General features: G+C 35.0%; 1 protein-coding gene across 2 annotated transcripts in view; it reads left to right on the top strand.

The window, feature by feature from the left end:
* Pkn (serine/threonine-protein kinase N) overlaps positions 1-18,853 on the top strand; it is a 308,319-nt gene that overhangs the window by 11,827 nt on the left and 277,639 nt on the right. The window lies entirely within an intron of this gene.

Genomic DNA, 18,853 nt, shown 5'->3' with positions numbered 1-18,853 from the left:
ATTCAAATTAAATTTATTGAGGCACATTTGGACGGGCAACAAATGTCCGGCAATCTTGGGCAATGTGTACTTTTAAACTTGCTTCATGTCCGCCTCCGTAGCGTAACGGTTAGTGTTATTAGCTGCCGGCCTCGGGGGCCCGGGTTCGATTCCCAGTACTGCCAGAAATTTAACAATAGTAGGAGGGCAGGTATGTGGTTGAAATGGTACATGCAGCTCACCTCCAATGGGGGTGTGCCTGAAAAGAGCTGCACCACCTCAGGATGAGGACACGAGTTTACTTTAATTTGCTTCATTATTTTTCCGGCAACACATCTTCTGGCAATACTGGCCAAAAAGGATTGTGGAAACTTGCTCGGAAATTTAAAGCAAGTAAATGGATGGGCAAGAAGTATTTAGATGAGCAAGAAATTCTCACTACGTTGCTTGCTGGTTTGCAGCATGGATATCGCAGTTGCAGCAGCATCATATATAATCACTCTCAAAATAATTACCAACTGACGGAAACATAGGAAGAGGCATTTGTGGATAAGTTTGTATTTGGGCAAATAATTCCTCCTGTGGATGGGGGCGGTAGAATAACACCCACGGTATCCCCTGCCTGACGTAAGAGGCGACTAAAAGGGGCCCCAGGGGTTCTGAACATTGGAGCGTGGATTGGCGACCACGAGGCCCTCAGCTGAGTCCTGGCATTGCTTCCACTTACTTGTGCCAGGCTCCTCACGTTCATCTATCCTATCCGACCTCCCTTGGCCAACTCTTGTTCTTTTCCCACCCCGACGCTATTAGGTTTGCGAGGGCTAGGGAGTCTTTCATTTTCACGCCCTTCGTGGCCCTTGTCTTTTTCTGGCCGATATTTTCATTTTTCGAAGTGTCGGATCCCTTCCGTTTTTTTCCTTTGGTTAGTGTTATATAGAGGATGGTTGCCTAGTTGTACTTCCTCTTAAAACAATAATCACCTCCACCACCACCACTTGGGCAAATAATTCAAATTAAATTTCTTAAGGCACGTTTGGACGGGCAACAAGTGTCCGGCAATCTTGGGCAATATGTACTTTTAAACTTGCTTCAGTATTTTCCGGCAACACATCTTCTGGCCATACTGGCCAAAAAGGATTGTGGAAACTTGCTCATAAATTTAAAGCAAGTATATGGATGGGCAAGAAGGTATTTAGATGAGCAAGAAATTTTCACTATGTTGCTTGCTGGTTTTCAGCATTGATATCGCAGTTGCAGCAGCGTCGTATATAATCACTCTCAAAATAATTACCAACTGACGGAAACATAGGAAGAGGCATTTGTGGATAAGTTTGTATTTGGATACATTGGAGTACGGATTTGTGTTGTTTAATAAGACTTGACAAATGATCTGTTTGAAAACTTAACTACACTTCTACCATATGTCCTTAAATTTTGAATGTGCAACGTCTATCGAAACACCAAACTTATTTGTGATTTCAGACCATTTGTCAGTTTTTAAATTTCAGTCTCTGTACTTGTTGGATGATATGTTCTACAGTTCAGTATGTAACTGGATAGTATTGATAAAATCGATTGATTTCTCTTCACTACAAGATATTTTGACTTGGAATCCACACTCACATATATAGCGTCTGGGTGTGTCTTATTAATCTGGCAGTATTGCTGTGTTTCCCACCTCCGTTGGAAGGGGCAACCCTCAGCAATCTCAAGGCAACACGATTGCCGGAAACAGTGTCGGCAATATACAGCAACACTTTCTGGTATTTGAAACATACTGCTCAGCATTGCCCCACATTTCCTGGCCACACTCAGCAAGTATACTGTATTGCCACCATACATTTCCACAAAAATTTCCCCGTCTAAATGCACCTTTACAATACATCAGAATTTATGGCATTTAATAAAGAATAAACTAACATCATATTTCATCAGTGCTGCAGTAGAGAATGCAATACAGTATATTAAACATAGCAACTATGATAAAATAATTTTAAAATACCTCGACTTTTAATACAGTATGTAAAAGTTTTATTATAAGTATATATAACAAAAGCAATATATATATGTCGGAACACTTCTTGCACATAAACGTTCGTGTCTTGCGTATTATTCAGTTCATCGGTTGACTTCTGTGTTAGAGTCTTTTTTCATAGTTATACACTGGGTTGATGCTTTGGAGCTTGAATAATATGATTTGCTTGTAAAATTATCTTATTATTGTATAAAAGAGTTTTGTTTTCCTATATGTACATAGAATAAAATATTTTCCAAATTTAAAACTAGTACCAGGCATATAGATACAATTAAGATAAAATGTATGTATTCAGCTCTGCTGTGTGTTGAATCTTGTTGTTTTATGTTAAAATTGAATCATGTCCTGTGACATTTGTAAAATTGGAGTAGCATTAGACTCAAAGTGGTGGCTGCTTTCCCATCTGTAGCTGTGCAGTGATGTTATAATTGGTGTGGTTGAGTTGTGTTTGATATGTGAGCTCGCTGTGTACTTATAAGTTAGTTTTAAGTGGAGATAGTGTTTTATAAATTAATTTTAAGATCTAAAACATATTATAGACATATAATTGCATTGTCACACATAGTGACATACATGCCAGTTCCCATTTTGACATGCCCCATTTGGACGTAACCAAACATTTGTTATCATATGGCATTGCCCAGACAAAGTAATTTCAATCATTGCTTCATGATCTATATGTGAATGTATTGTTCAGCTGAAGATGACCCAAAAATGGGGTTGAAACTGGTACTGTAGTAAATAATTACAATAAATAAGTAGGCTACAGTATTGATAAGGTGGAAGTCTTCTCCTATTTATAATTGCGCTGCTAATAACACACTGACATATGCATTAAGCATATTGGGTATGTGGATTTGGATAGTTTATGCCAATGTATGAATAGATGTGGGCTGTCCGTCGTGTACACATATTTTAACTTTGAGAAATATTGGTATTCCTGCTGGACTTCGTACACAAGTGCATGTATCAGTTTGGTCAGCTGAATGATGTGATATACTGTGTGCACTGGTTAATGATGCATTACCAGGTTTTAAAGTTATTGGATGTTAATTTCACCCCTCTAAAATTTCCACATTCATGAATATCGCTTCATTTTTATTGAAAGTTATCTATGTGTTATCAATGTGTTAACAATTGTCTGGCTTGAGATACTAAACTAATAGTATAGTTATTACACTTGTCAGCACTTGCTTTCTTAGGAACAACAATGGTCTTTTTAAAATTGTCACTTCTCTTGTATTATAAATCTTACACATTAAATAGAAAGTGTCACCATGCCAGCTTTTACCAAGTCAGTCATTTATTCTGAAGGTATATCATCAATATTTTGAAGGTATATCATCACTTCTACCAGCCTCGTTCCTATTCATGTTTCTCAATGGTTTGTCAGCTGTGACCTTGAAATTGGGTTTCTCATTCTGAGCTTTGACAGCCTCTTCTTTTTTCACAGAGCTAGTTGGCCATGCGATTAGGGTCACATAGTTGCACCCGGGAGATACTGGATTCCAATCCCACTGTCAGCAGCCTCAGGGCTGTGGTTTCCCATTTTCACACACAGCTGTACCTTAATTAAAGCCACGGCTGCTTTCTTCTCACTCCTAGCCCTTTTCTATCCCATCATCATCATCATCATCATCATCATCATCATCATCATAAGACCTCTGTGTCAGTGTGACATAAAGCAAACTGTAAAACTTTTCTCTACATTATTTTGTGGGGCTGATTTTCTAGATGTTAGGCTTCGTTAAACAACTACAATCACCACCACCACCACATTATCATCTACTACAAAATTTCTATTCTTTTGCATTCCTTCTCATACAGTTGGAAATATGACATAACACTTGAAGAGAAAAACAAATCAGGTTCTTCCGCCAGATACCATAATTGAAATAATAACATTAAGTTATTTATTAGACCACCTAATCAATACAAAATCGTCTTGGATGATTTACATGAATTTGTTAGCTAATAATGGGGACATGTTTCGCCTTCCCTGAAGGCATCATCAGCCATAGTCTTAACCTTAAATTAAAAATAAGCGTCTAAATAACATGTAGTAATGAAATGAATTTTAAAAATCTTGAAGAGATTTGAAGTAAAATAACATCAAAAATAACAATGATGGTTTGAAAATACAATGTGATGAGATACAATAGTGGAAGTATTAACAAAATTAACATTAGAAGGCTGCTAAAATAAGTACAATGGATAAAACAACAGATTGTTATACAACAAGTAGTAAGATTGCATAAAAGTAAAGTTGATAGTCAAGGCAGTTATAATTAGACGATGGCGAAAAATCTTATATAATCAAAGTAAAGAGGAGAGAATGAAAGTCGAAGTTAGTCGAGAGATCCAAAGTTCATCATGATCTTGAAGATAAAAGACGAAAGTCAGATGCATATGGTGAAGTTGTAGAACACGTTGAGGATATGAAGTTGGTGAATAGAAGTTGAAGAACAGTTTCAAATAGGATCACTATGGACCATCTCAAAATTTGAAGTGATGTTCAAATGTTGTAAATTGTGAGTTTGTAGATATTCTAGTTGAAAAAGCATATAAAAGTGGAATCTGTAAATGGAAGCAAGAAACGTAGAGTTAATTGTGTGAAAAGATATTTGAAAAATATTGAAGTAGAATCGTATGCACTTACCATTTGACGGTGACAAAGATAGCTTGTAATATTATGAGTTAGAAGAATTTGCAACCGTAGACTTCTTGCTACGTGTGTTATAACTGAAGTTTTGTGCTGGAGGGGGATCTGTTTGCGTTGACGTAACTATTGGAGGGGGGCTGCTATTGGTGGGAGGGAAGGAAGAGAGTGTATTACTGCGCGTGTTGTAACGGTGTAAGGCTATTGGAGGGAGCGATGTTCCGGTGGGTGTGGCTATGGGTTTATTGGTTGTATTTGAATTAGAGGTACTAGCGGCGGGGGGAAGGGAGGGGGGTATATTAGCTGTAGGGGAGGTGGGAACTCTAATTGATGTGAGGTTGAAGATTTTTAAGAATTTGTTGGTGAGGGAAGTTGATTCTCGTAATAAAATAAGAATCTGTTCATACAAGGGGCTTTTTTTATCAATAGTGTCGTTTAGATTTTTATCTTTATTAAAATGTTGGTCGAGGAAAATAAATAAGTTTTCATATTCTGTCATGAGTTTGCTTTTATCGACTCTTTTTAGGATATGGAGGTCTTGTTCTATTGTGGTGAATTTATGCCCGGTGTCCCTCATATGGTTGGCCATTGCGGAGAATTTGTTGTGTCTTTGGGCATTGTAATGCTCGGCATATCTGGTAGAGAAGCTGCGGCCAGTTTGGCCAACATAAGAAAAATTACATGTAGAGCATTTCAATCTGTATATTCCTGATCCAGAGTAACTATTGTCTGTGATGTTGATAGAGTTGTGATTGAAGAATAAATTACGATTAGTGTTTTTTGTTGTGTAGGCTATTTTTATTTCGTGCTTCATTAATGAATTGGTTATCGGGTAACTGCTATGGTTAGTGAACGTGAATTTAGCGTATTTTGGTTTGACGGGTTTTAATGGGGTTAAATTGGTAGCTAGTTTCAGTTTAGTTTTATTGATGATTTTATCAATCATACTCGTGTTAAATCCATTGAATTTAGCTATTTCCTTGATGAATAGTAATTCTTTCTTTAAATTAGTAGAGGACATAGGGATCTTTAATGCTCTATATATTAAACTGTGATAAGTGGCTTTTTTATGTGAGTTGGGATGTAAAGAATCATTTTTTATGGTTGTTGGAGAAAAGGTGGGTTTTCTGTATATTTGGAAGTCGAATTTGTTCAATGCTCGTGTGATTTTGATATCTAAGAAGTTCAAAGAGTTATTGAACTCATCTTCTTTAGTGAATTTAATATTATTATCTAAGTTGTTGAGGAATGATAGTATGTTATTGCTGTTGTTGATTTGTTTATCAATGATAGCTATGGTATCATCAACATAGCGATGCCAAAGACAGAGTCCGTTGATGTTATTAATAATCTTACTATGTTCGAGATTATCTAAGTATATATCGGCTAGTATTCCAGACAATGGGTCTCCCATCGCTAGACCTTCTTGTTTGTAAATTTTCTTATTGAAGGTAAAATAGTTGTTGTCTAAAACGAAATTAAGTAATTTTAACCATTCATCAATTTCGATTTTATTCAATGTGCTATGTTTCAACAGATTGTTTTTTATGATGTTAATAGTATTGTTGATAGGGATATTAGTATACATGTTGGTGATGTCAAAAGAACATAAAACGTGGTTTGGTTGTAGACTGAAATTATTTAGGGAATTACAAAGTTCGATCGAGTTCTTTATGGGGTTGGAGTTGTGAAATTTGAAGTGTTTTTTTAGGAATTTGTGTAGGAATTGAGAGGTTTTATAGGTAGGACTATTGATACTATTAATTATAGGCCGAATGGGGACATCATTTTTATGAATTTTGGGCAGTGATCTGACTGTAGGTAATTTTGGGTTCATTACAGTTAATTTCTGATAATCTTGATCATTTAAAATGAAGTTAGAATTTTTAAGAAGGTTCTTTAAGTTACGCTGTATTTTGTTTGTTGGATCTTTGTTAATTAAGGTATAGGTATTGTCTGAAAAAAAGGTTTCAGTTTTATTGATGTAATCTTGTTTGTTCATTATTACTATGGTGTTGCCCTTATCTGCTTTTGTAATTACTACGTTGTTGTTATGGAGTTTGGATTTCAGGTTTAGAATTTGTTTCGAGACATTGTAGTTATTATTAGATGTTATCTCATTAATCAAAGTTGGGAGTTTCTTTTTTACTTCATATCGCACGTCATTCTGTTTATCAATTGGGATTTGTTTATCGATATTAGTTTCGGTTTCAGCGATGGTAGTGATGATGTCTTCTGCCTTTTTGTGATTGGGCCAATTATGTTTGATGCCTTTATCTAATAGATTTAATTCTTGGTTAGAGAAGGTTGCATTAGATAGGTTGATTGTAGTGGGAATGTTAGTCAAATGGGAAGGGGACACTTTGTTGTTTGTATTTTGGTCAGGAGTTTTACATTTGTTTTCTTGAAGACAAAGTAATTTATGGTTTAGGGTTTTCTGTTTCTTGTCTAATACGTAAGATAGTTTGATGTCAGTGTACCTTAAAAATGAGCTCCATTCAAGTGGGGGTAATTTCTGAGAGATGGTCAAATGAGTCTTATATAATTGTAAATTTAGTAAAGATTTCTTCTTGTATAATAGTTTAATTTCATTTTTCAACCATATGTTGTTTACTTTCTTTTGAGTGGCATTAGATTTTGAATAGGGATGACTTTTTCTTTGTAAAGATTTGAGAAATTTAGGTACCAACTCTAATTTCAAGCAATCTTTAAGAAACTTGATATCTCTAGAAATCTTGCCTATTTTAATTTTTTAGGTTCAAGTACTTGTTAGGTTTTACTATTGCCTGGTTGGCATTGACATTACATGTAATAAATATCATTTTTGGTCCGTATTGATGATATTAGATTGAAATAATAACATTAAGTTATTTATTAGACCACCTAATCAATACAAAATCGTCTTGGATGATTTACATAAATTTGTTAGCTAATAATGGGGACATGTTTCGCCTTCCCTGAAGGCATCATCAGCCATAGTCTTAACCTTAAATTAAAAATAAGCGTCTAAATAACATGTAGTAATGAAATGAATTTTAAAAATCTTGAAGAGATTTGAAGTAAAATAACATCAAAAATAACAATGATGGTTTGAAAATACAATGTGATGAGATACAATAGTGGAAGTATTAACAAAATTAACATTAGAAGGCTGCTAAAATAAGTACAATGGATAAAACAACAGATTGTTATACAACAAGTAGTAAGATTGCATAAAAGTAAAGTTGATAGTCAAGGCAGTTATAATTAGACGATGGCGAAAAATCTTATATAATCAAAGTAAAGAGGAGAGAATGAAAGTCGAAGTTAGTCGAGAGATCCAAAGTTCATCATGATCTTGAAGATAAAAGACGAAAGTCAGATGCATATGGTGAAGTTGTAGAACACGTTGAGGATATGAAGTTGGTGAATAGAAGTTGAAGAACAGTTTCAAATAGGATCACTATGGACCATCTCAAAATTTGAAGTGATGTTCAAATGTTGTAAATTGTGAGTTTGTAGATATTCTAGTTGAAAAAGCATATAAAAGTGGAATCTGTAAATGGAAGCAAGAAACGTAGAGTTAATTGTGTGAAAAGATATTTGAAAAATATTGAAGTAGAATCGTATGCACTTACCATTTGACGGTGACAAAGATAGCTTGTAATATTATGAGTTAGAAGAATTTGCAACCGTAGACTTCTTGCTACGTGTGTTATAACTGAAGTTTTGTGCTGGAGGGGGATCTGTTTGCGTTGACGTAACTATTGGAGGGGGGCTGCTATTGGTGGGAGGGAAGGAAGAGAGTGTATTACTGCGCGTGTTGTAACGGTGTAAGGCTATTGGAGGGAGCGATGTTCCGGTGGGTGTGGCTATGGGTTTATTGGTTGTATTTGAATTAGAGGTACTAGCGGCGGGGGGAAGGGAGGGGGGTATATTAGCTGTAGGGGAGGTGGGAACTCTAATTGATGTGAGGTTGAAGATTTTTAAGAATTTGTTGGTGAGGGAAGTTGATTCTCGTAATAAAATAAGAATCTGTTCATACAAGGGGCTTTTTTTATCAATAGTGTCGTTTAGATTTTTATCTTTATTAAAATGTTGGTCGAGGAAAATAAATAAGTTTTCATATTCTGTCATGAGTTTGCTTTTATCGACTCTTTTTAGGATATGGAGGTCTTGTTCTATTGTGGTGAATTTATGCCCGGTGTCCCTCATATGGTTGGCCATTGCGGAGAATTTGTTGTGTCTTTGGGCATTGTAATGCTCGGCATATCTGGTAGAGAAGCTGCGGCCAGTTTGGCCAACATAAGAAAAATTACATGTAGAGCATTTCAATCTGTATATTCCTGATCCAGAGTAACTATTGTCTGTGATGTTGATAGAGTTGTGATTGAAGAATAAATTACGATTAGTGTTTTTTGTTGTGTAGGCTATTTTTATTTCGTGCTTCATTAATGAATTGGTTATCGGGTAAATGCTATGGTTAGTGAACGTGAATTTAGCGTATTTTGGTTTGACGGGTTTTAATGGGGTTAAATTGGTAGCTAGTTTCAGTTTAGTTTTATTGATGATTTTATCAATCATACTCGTGTTAAATCCATTGAATTTAGCTATTTCCTTGATGAATAGTAATTCTTTCTTTAAATTAGTAGAGGACATAGGGATCTTTAATGCTCTATATATTAATATATTAATATATATTAATATATATTAATTAACAAAGATCCAACAAACAAAATACAGCGTAACTTAAAGAACCTTCTTAAAAATTCTAACTTCATTTTAAATGATCAAGATTATCAGAAATTAACTGTAATGAACCCAAAATTACCTACAGTCAGATCACTGCCCAAAATTCATAAAAATGATGTCCCCATTCGGCCTATAATTAATAGTATCAATAGTCCTACCTATAAAACCTCTCAATTCCTACACAAATTCCTAAAAAAACACTTCAAATTTCACAACTCCAACCCCATAAAGAACTCGATCGAACTTTGTAATTCCCTAAATAATTTCAGTCTACAACCAAACCACGTTTTATGTTCTTTTGACATCACCAACATGTATACTAATATCCCTATCAACAATACTATTAACATCATAAAAAACAATCTGTTGAAACATAGCACATTGAGTAAAATCGAAATTGATGAATGGTTAAAATTACTTAATTTCGTTTTAGACAACAACTATTTTACCTTCAATAAGAAAATTTACAAACAAGAAGGTCTAGCGATGGGAGACCCATTGTCTGGAATACTAGCCGATATATACTTAGATAATCTCGAACATAGTAAGATTATTAATAACATCAACGGACTCTGTCTTTGGCATCGCTATGTTGATGATACCATAGCTATCATTGATAAACAAATCAACAACAGCAATAACATACTATCATTCCTCAACAACTTAGATAATAATATTAAATTCACTAAAGAAGATGAGTTCAATAACTCTTTGAACTTCTTAGATATCAAAATCACACGAGCATTGAACAAATTCGACTTCCAAATATACAGAAAACCCACCTTTTCTCCAACAACCATAAAAAATGATTCTTTACATCCCAACTCACATAAAAAAGCCACTTATCACAGTTTAATATATAGAGCATTAAAGATCCCTATGTCCTCTACTAATTTAAAGAAAGAATTACTATTCATCAAGGAAATAGCTAAATTCAATGGATTTAACACGAGTATGATTAATAAAATCATCAATAAAACTAAACTGAAACTAGCTACCAATTTAACCCCATTAAAACCCGTCAAACCAAAATACGCTAAATTCACGTTCACTAACCATAGCATTTACCCGATAACCAATTCATTAATGAAGCACGAAATAAAAATAGCCTACACAACAAAAAACACTAATCGTAATTTATTCTTCAATCACAACTCTATCAACATCACAGACAATAGTTACTCTGGATCAGGAATATACAGATTGAAATGCTCTACATGTAATTTTTCTTATGTTGGCCAAACTGGCCGCAGCTTCTCTACCAGATTTGCCGAGCATTACAATGCCCAAAGACACAACAAATTCTCCGCAATGGCCAACCATATGAGGGACACCGGGCATAAATTCACCACAATAGAACAAGACCTCCATATCCTAAAAAGAGTCGATAAAAGCAAACTCATGACAGAATATGAAAACTTATTTATTTTCCTCGACCAACATTTTAATAAAGATAAAAATCTAAACGACACTATTGATAAAAAAAGCCCCTTGTATGAACAGATTCTTATTTTATTACGAGAATCAACTTCCCTCACCAACAAATTCTTAAAAATCTTCAACCTCACATCAATTAGAGTTCCCACCTCCCCTACAGCTAATATACCCCCCTCCCTTCCCCCCGCCGCTAGTACCTCTAATTCAAATACAACCAATAAACCCATAGCCACACCCACCGGAACATCGCTCCCTCCAATAGCCTTACACCGTTACAACACGCGCAGTAATACACTCTCTTCCTTCCCTCCCACCAATAGCAGCCCCCCTCCAATAGTTACGTCAACGCAAACAGATCCCCCTCCAGCACAAAACTTCAGTTATAACACACGTAGCAAGAAGTCTACGGTTGCAAATTCTTCTAACTCATAATATTACAAGCTATCTTTGTCACCGTCAAATGGTAAGTGCATACGATTCTACTTCAATATTTTTCAAATATCTTTTCACACAATTAACTCTACGTTTCTTGCTTCCATTTACAGATTCCACTTTTATATGCTTTTTCAACTAGAATATCTACAAACTCACAATTTACAACATTTGAACATCACTTCAAATTTTGAGATGGTCCATAGTGATCCTATTTGAAACTGTTCTTCAACTTCTATTCACCAACTTCATATCCTCAACGTGTTCTACAACTTCACCATATGCATCTGACTTTCGTCTTTTATCTTCAAGATCATGATGAACTTTGGATCTCTCGACTAACTTCGACTTTCATTCTCTCCTCTTTACTTTGATTATATAAGATTTTTCGCCATCGTCTAATTATAACTGCCTTGACTATCAACTTTACTTTTATGCAATCTTACTACTTGTTGTATAACAATCTGTTGTTTTATCCATTGTACTTATTTTAGCAGCCTTCTAATGTTAATTTTGTTATTACTTCCACTATTGTATCTCATCACATTGTATTTTCAAACCATCATTGTTATTTTTGATGTTATTTTACTTCAAATCTCTTCAAGATTTTTAAAATTCATTTCATTACTACATGTTATTTAGACGCTTATTTTTAATTTAAGGTTAAGACTATGGCTGATGATGCCTTCAGGGAAGGCGAAACATGTCCCCATTATTAGCTAACAAATTTATGTAAATCATCCAAGACGATTTTGTATTGATTAGGTGGTCTAATAAATAACTTAATGTTATTATTTCAATCTAATATCATCAATACGGACCAAAAATGATATTTATTACATGTAATGTCAATGCCAACCAGGCAATAGTAAAACCTAACAAGTACTTGAACCTAAAAATTAAAATAGGCAAGATTTCTAGAGATATCAAGTTTCTTAAAGATTGCTTGAAATTAGAGTTGGTACCTAAATTTCTCAAATCTTTACAAAGAAAAAGTCATCCCTATTCAAAATCTAATGCCACTCAAAAGAAAGTAAACAACATATGGTTGAAAAATGAAATTAAACTATTATACAAGAAGAAATCTTTACTAAATTTACAATTATATAAGACTCATTTGACCATCTCTCAGAAATTACCCCCACTTGAATGGAGCTCATTTTTAAGGTACACTGACATCAAACTATCTTACGTATTAGACAAGAAACAGAAAACCCTTAACCATAAATTACTTTGTCTTCAAGAAAACAAATGTAAAACTCCTGACCAAAATACAAACAACAAAGTGTCCCCTTCCCATTTGACTAACATTCCCACTACAATCAACCTATCTAATGCAACCTTCTCTAACCAAGAATTAAATCTATTAGATAAAGGCATCAAACATAATTGGCCCAATCACAAAAAGGCAGAAGACATCATCACTACCATCGCTGAAACCGAAACTAATATCGATAAACAAATCCCAATTGATAAACAGAATGACGTGCGATATGAAGTAAAAAAGAAACTCCCAACTTTGATTAATGAGATAACATCTAATAATAACTACAATGTCTCGAAACAAATTCTAAACCTGAAATCCAAAATCCATAACAACAACGTAGTAATTACAAAAGCAGATAAGGGCAACACCATAGTAATAATGAACAAACAAGATTACATCAATAAAACTGAAACCTTTTTTTCAGACAATACCTATACCTTAATTAACAAAGATCCAACAAACAAAATACAGCGTAACTTAAAGAACCTTCTTAAAAATTCTAACTTCATTTTAAATGATCAAGATTATCAGAAATTAACTGTAATGAACCCAAAATTACCTACAGTCAGATCACTGCCCAAAATTCATAAAAATGATGTCCCCATTCGGCCTATAATTAATAGTATCAATAGTCCTACCTATAAAACCTCTCAATTCCTACACAAATTCCTAAAAAAACACTTCAAATTTCACAACTCCAACCCCATAAAGAACTCGATCGAACTTTGTAATTCCCTAAATAATTTCAGTCTACAACCAAACCACGTTTTATGTTCTTTTGACATCACCAACATGTATACTAATATCCCTATCAACAATACTATTAACATCATAAAAAACAATCTGTTGAAACATAGCACATTGAGTAAAATCGAAATTGATGAATGGTTAAAATTACTTAATTTCGTTTTAGACAACAACTATTTTACCTTCAATAAGAAAATTTACAAACAAGAAGGTCTAGCGATGGGAGACCCATTGTCTGGAATACTAGCCGATATATACTTAGATAATCTCGAACATAGTAAGATTATTAATAACATCAACGGACTCTGTCTTTGGCATCGCTATGTTGATGATACCATAGCTATCATTGATAAACAAATCAACAACAGCAATAACATACTATCATTCCTCAACAACTTAGATAATAATATTAAATTCACTAAAGAAGATGAGTTCAATAACTCTTTGAACTTCTTAGATATCAAAATCACACGAGCATTGAACAAATTCGACTTCCAAATATACAGAAAACCCACCTTTTCTCCAACAACCATAAAAAATGATTCTTTACATCCCAACTCACATAAAAAAGCCACTTATCACAGTTTAATATATAGAGCATTAAAGATCCCTATGTCCTCTACTAATTTAAAGAAAGAATTACTATTCATCAAGGAAATAGCTAAATTCAATGGATTTAACACGAGTATGATTGATAAAATCATCAATAAAACTAAACTGAAACTAGCTACCAATTTAACCCCATTAAAACCCGTCAAACCAAAATACGCTAAATTCACGTTCACTAACCATAGCATTTACCCGATAACCAATTCATTAATGAAGCACGAAATAAAAATAGCCTACACAACAAAAAACACTAATCGTAATTTATTCTTCAATCACAACTCTATCAACATCACAGACAATAGTTACTCTGGATCAGGAATATACAGATTGAAATGCTCTACATGTAATTTTTCTTATGTTGGCCAAACTGGCCGCAGCTTCTCTACCAGATATGCCGAGCATTACAATGCCCAAAGACACAACAAATTCTCCGCAATGGCCAACCATATGAGGGACACCGGGCATAAATTCACCACAATAGAACAAGACCTCCATATCCTAAAAAGAGTCGATAAAAGCAAACTCATGACAGAATATGAAAACTTATTTATTTTCCTCGACCAACATTTTAATAAAGATAAAAATCTAAACGACACTATTGATAAAAAAAGCCCCTTGTATGAACAGATTCTTATTTTATTACGAGAATCAACTTCCCTCACCAACAAATTCTTAAAAATCTTCAACCTCACATCAATTAGAGTTCCCACCTCCCCTACAGCTAATATACCCCCCTCCCTTCCCCCCGCCGCTAGTACCTCTAATTCAAATACAACCAATAAACCCATAGCCACACCCACCGGAACATCGCTCCCTCCAATAGCCTTACACCGTTACAACACGCGCAGTAATACACTCTCTTCCTTCCCTCCCACCAATAGCAGCCCCCCTCCAATAGTTACGTCAACGCAAACAGATCCCCCTCCAGCACAAAACTTCAGTTATAACACACGTAGCAAGAAGTCTACGGTTGCAAATTCTTCTAACTCATAATATTACAAGCTATCTTTGTCACCGTCAAATGGTAAGTGCATACGATTCTACTTCAATATTTTTCAAATATCTTTTCACACAATTAACTCTACGTTCCTTGCTTCCATTTACAGATTCCACTTTTATATGCTTTTTCAACTAGAATATCTACAAACTCACAATTTACAACATTTGAACATCACTTCAAATTTTGAGATGGTCCATAGTGATCCTATTTGAAACTGTTCTTCAACTTCTATTCACCAACTTCATATCCTCAACGTGTTCTACAACTTCACCATATGCATCTGACTTTCGTCTTTTATCTTCAAGATCATGATGAACTTTGGATCTCTCGACTAACTTCGACTTTCATTCTCTCCTCTTTACTTTGATTATATAAGATTTTTCGCCATCGTCTAATTATAACTGCCTTGACTATCAACTTTACTTTTATGCAATCTTACTACTTGTTGTATAACAATCTGTTGTTTTATCCATTGTACTTATTTTAGCAGCCTTCTAATGTTAATTTTGTTAATACTTCCACTATTGTATCTCATCACATTGTATTTTCAAACCATCATTGTTATTTTTGATGTTATTTTACTTCAAATCTCTTCAAGATTTTTAAAATTCATTTCATTACTACATGTTATTTAGACGCTTATTTTTAATTTAAGGTTAAGACTATGGCTGATGATGCCTTCAGGGAAGGCGAAACATGTCCCCATTATTAGCTAACAAATTTATGTAAATCATCCAAGACGATTTTGTATTGATTAGGTGGTCTAATAAATAACTTAATGTTATTATTTCAATCTAATATCATCAATACGGACCAAAAATGATATTTATTACATGTAAAGATACCATAATGCCGCTCCAGTGATAGTGTGACACCTGTTTGAAACCTCAGTATAGTGGAACAGTGCTGTATACGGCTGCCCTACAGCGTTGTTCCATAGCAAACAAAACATACGTGAACCTAACATCAGAAATCATTTTCTAATGTACTTCATTACACAGAAAATACATTTATTACTTCAACATAGCACACATTACACTATTTATCAGTTAATATTAAATATGTCTGGTATAATTAAGGACATTACTTTGAAAATAATTGAAAATATCATCATACTTAAAGAGAGAGTCTGACAAATGGAAAACTTGCATAGATGTGGCCTATTATACCATTAAACTGTCATTAAAAATTGGCAAGAAAACCAAATAAAAATGAAAGAATGCAATCATGTCAAAGTATACAGTACTCCACGAAATCAAAACAGCAATTCTGGTCTTCAGAGAGGAGTTTTTCATAAAATACTTGCACGTGGCTAGTAAACACTTTTCATTTTCTTTGGTGACGGGAAGTAGATTTACATATAAGGCAGGAATACTCTGTGGCAGAGTACCTGCTAAAATACTGTTCATTGATGTTGCCTTGTTTTTGTTTAATGTAGCATATCTTACCCATGGACGAAGAATGTTATGGGACTCATGAGCACTCAATGCAGTTGGATCATCACTGGACAGTTTTAACCATATAACCTGTTGTGGATGCTTCAACCTCGCTTAAATCCTTAAAATCAGTTTGTTGGAGGTCAGTCACTGTGAATGATTTGTTCACAGATGCTTCCATTCTTCCGTATTTCCACTGCATAGGAACCTGCACTTGAGAAATCATACAGCGTTGTTCCACTTACTTGGTTTGGAGGCTGTTTAGCAGGGATATTCTTCCCAGATCGACTTATATATGCCTTACCATGATCCCTCAGTGTTTTTCACTTAGTATCCTTCCACTCATGTTCACTTTACGTTTTCTTGATCTGTTCAGACAGGTTACAATACTAGGACACAACACATCTGCACTCACCATGTTTTAGACTCCATTGTGCCTTACAGCATTGTTCCACGTGGCACCAAAGACTCGCAATGAGGTGCTTGTAAATAACATCCTACTGTGTTTCATGTGTCAGCAGAATGATCTATACATCAGTGTTTGGCCATAAACTCAACATGACCAAAAATGTGCTATACGGTGTTGATTGGTAGCATGCATCAATTCATCCACTGCTGCTTATTCTTGTCTCCCTTCTATTATTAGCCTGTTGTCTTTTAAATCCTTGTTTGTTATCGTGGTTGCAGTGTGGAGTGCAGCCTGCAATATTATTGTAAATATTTATGGATATATCATGTGGTGGAGATGCCGATTTGACACTTTGCTACCGTCCTAATATATAGTAGAATAGCACACAAAAGAACATTTAATGGATGTTGGTCACTTTCACTAATTCTTAGTTTACATTACACTATGTACTCCATGGTAGAGTTCTTTCTTTGTGGGCTGAACCCTCGAGTGCGTGCGCGGCGTACTTTGTACACATGTAAGGAATAGCTGTTTTTATGTTACCAAGGTAAGCTTTTATGAGCTAAATCACAGTTTAAATAAACAAAGATAGAAGAAACTTACATTATAAGAGTCAAACCACTGTTTAATTAACCAATACCAGTAATAAAAGAAACTTTAATTGTATCACTATGTTGCCGCAGCTGATGGCTGACTTATGTTTATCTGGCCCAATGCTTTTCACAAGCACACACCGCACAACACCCTTTCCTTACAGTATAACATGACATAGGCTATCAATAATAAGACATTATCACTTATCACCAATTTCTTTAGATCTGTATAGTTAATTGTCTTGCCCATTTTCGAGGATTGCTTGACACTTCTCACATGTATGTGTTGTTTTCACATGCCCTTTATTACAAACAAAGCTATGGCATGAATCACACCTTATAGTGGTAAAGGTACTTTTTTGCCCGTCCACACATTATCCTCTCTTCTTGATAGCAGGCTTCTCAATTCTTTCAACCCGTGGTTCTTTGTATTTCTCAAGGAAAGTTGCTGTGTTGGAAAGTTAAGGAATTTTAGCTCTTTGCATTAGCTGAGGCTTCATGGGGGAAATTGCTAAGTCCTTCAAGAAAATCCTTTTTGAATTCGCCTCATTTTCATGAAAAATGATTTGAGCATTGATTCCTGCTATATGTATTAGAGCATAGAATACGACCAGTGGCAATCTTCTCGTCACATGTGCGATGGAATACGTACCTCCCATTTGATCGACTGTGTCGATTTCTCCCTTTTGTTACATTATAATACAAAACTATCTCTGGTTTATCTGTAGCTTCTTCGACTGTTACAGAATCGTGCATAGCTGAAAGTAGTAAAAATGCCTTGTTTGTTTTTTCGGTGTTGATCCCTTGGTCCTCGTTGAGTAGCCATTCAACTTCGTCATCGGTCAGCTTTGATCTCACCCTTCATAGAGTGACAAGAACCCGCTTGTTACACATTATGTTTTGCATTGCTGTAAAGGTAACGAAACAGAAGGGAATATTACTTACATGACTGGGCCCGTGGTGCGCTTTGTACACTAAGATGACACACTTGCTGTTTATTTTACTGCTGCTCACTTGGACATATGACAACACAACTTATCACTATGGTAGATGAAGCAATAATGAAGGAATAGGTATGAGCTCACAGTTGTAAAACAATGGAACTGTAAAAGGCAATGTTATTTGTTGTTGGCGTACTTTATACATTGGCGCGCCTGCTCAAGGGTTAAAATTATGTGGCATCTTTTATGCACTGAGTGGCACAAGCTACACACACAAGTTTAGTCCGACTCATGAACATATGTCTTTGTACATAGCTTGTGATGGTAGCCTTGCTCGGCCAGCTGTGTTAGTGCATGATGCAGGTTTTGGTTGGAACTTGTCCAGTCTCTATTTATCATTGTGTCTGTCAGATTAATCTGTGGCCATATTTCCATTCTTATCTTTTCCATCTTCTCCTTTAATAGTTTTCTGGGCTTCTCCATGGACTGTTAGACTGGAGCGTATTTTTAGGTCATCAGTTGGGAAAGTTTCCCTTGCCAGCTCATAGAACAAGTCTTCTTCTTGTTCACTTTAGAAC

The sequence above is a fragment of the Anabrus simplex genome, chromosome 1, assembly GCF_040414725.1.
Source record: "Anabrus simplex isolate iqAnaSimp1 chromosome 1, ASM4041472v1, whole genome shotgun sequence".
NCBI classification, from domain to species: domain Eukaryota; kingdom Metazoa; phylum Arthropoda; class Insecta; order Orthoptera; family Tettigoniidae; genus Anabrus; species Anabrus simplex.
The sequence above is the reverse complement of the archived record's forward strand: the minus strand, read 5'-3'. Positions and strand labels throughout refer to the sequence as shown.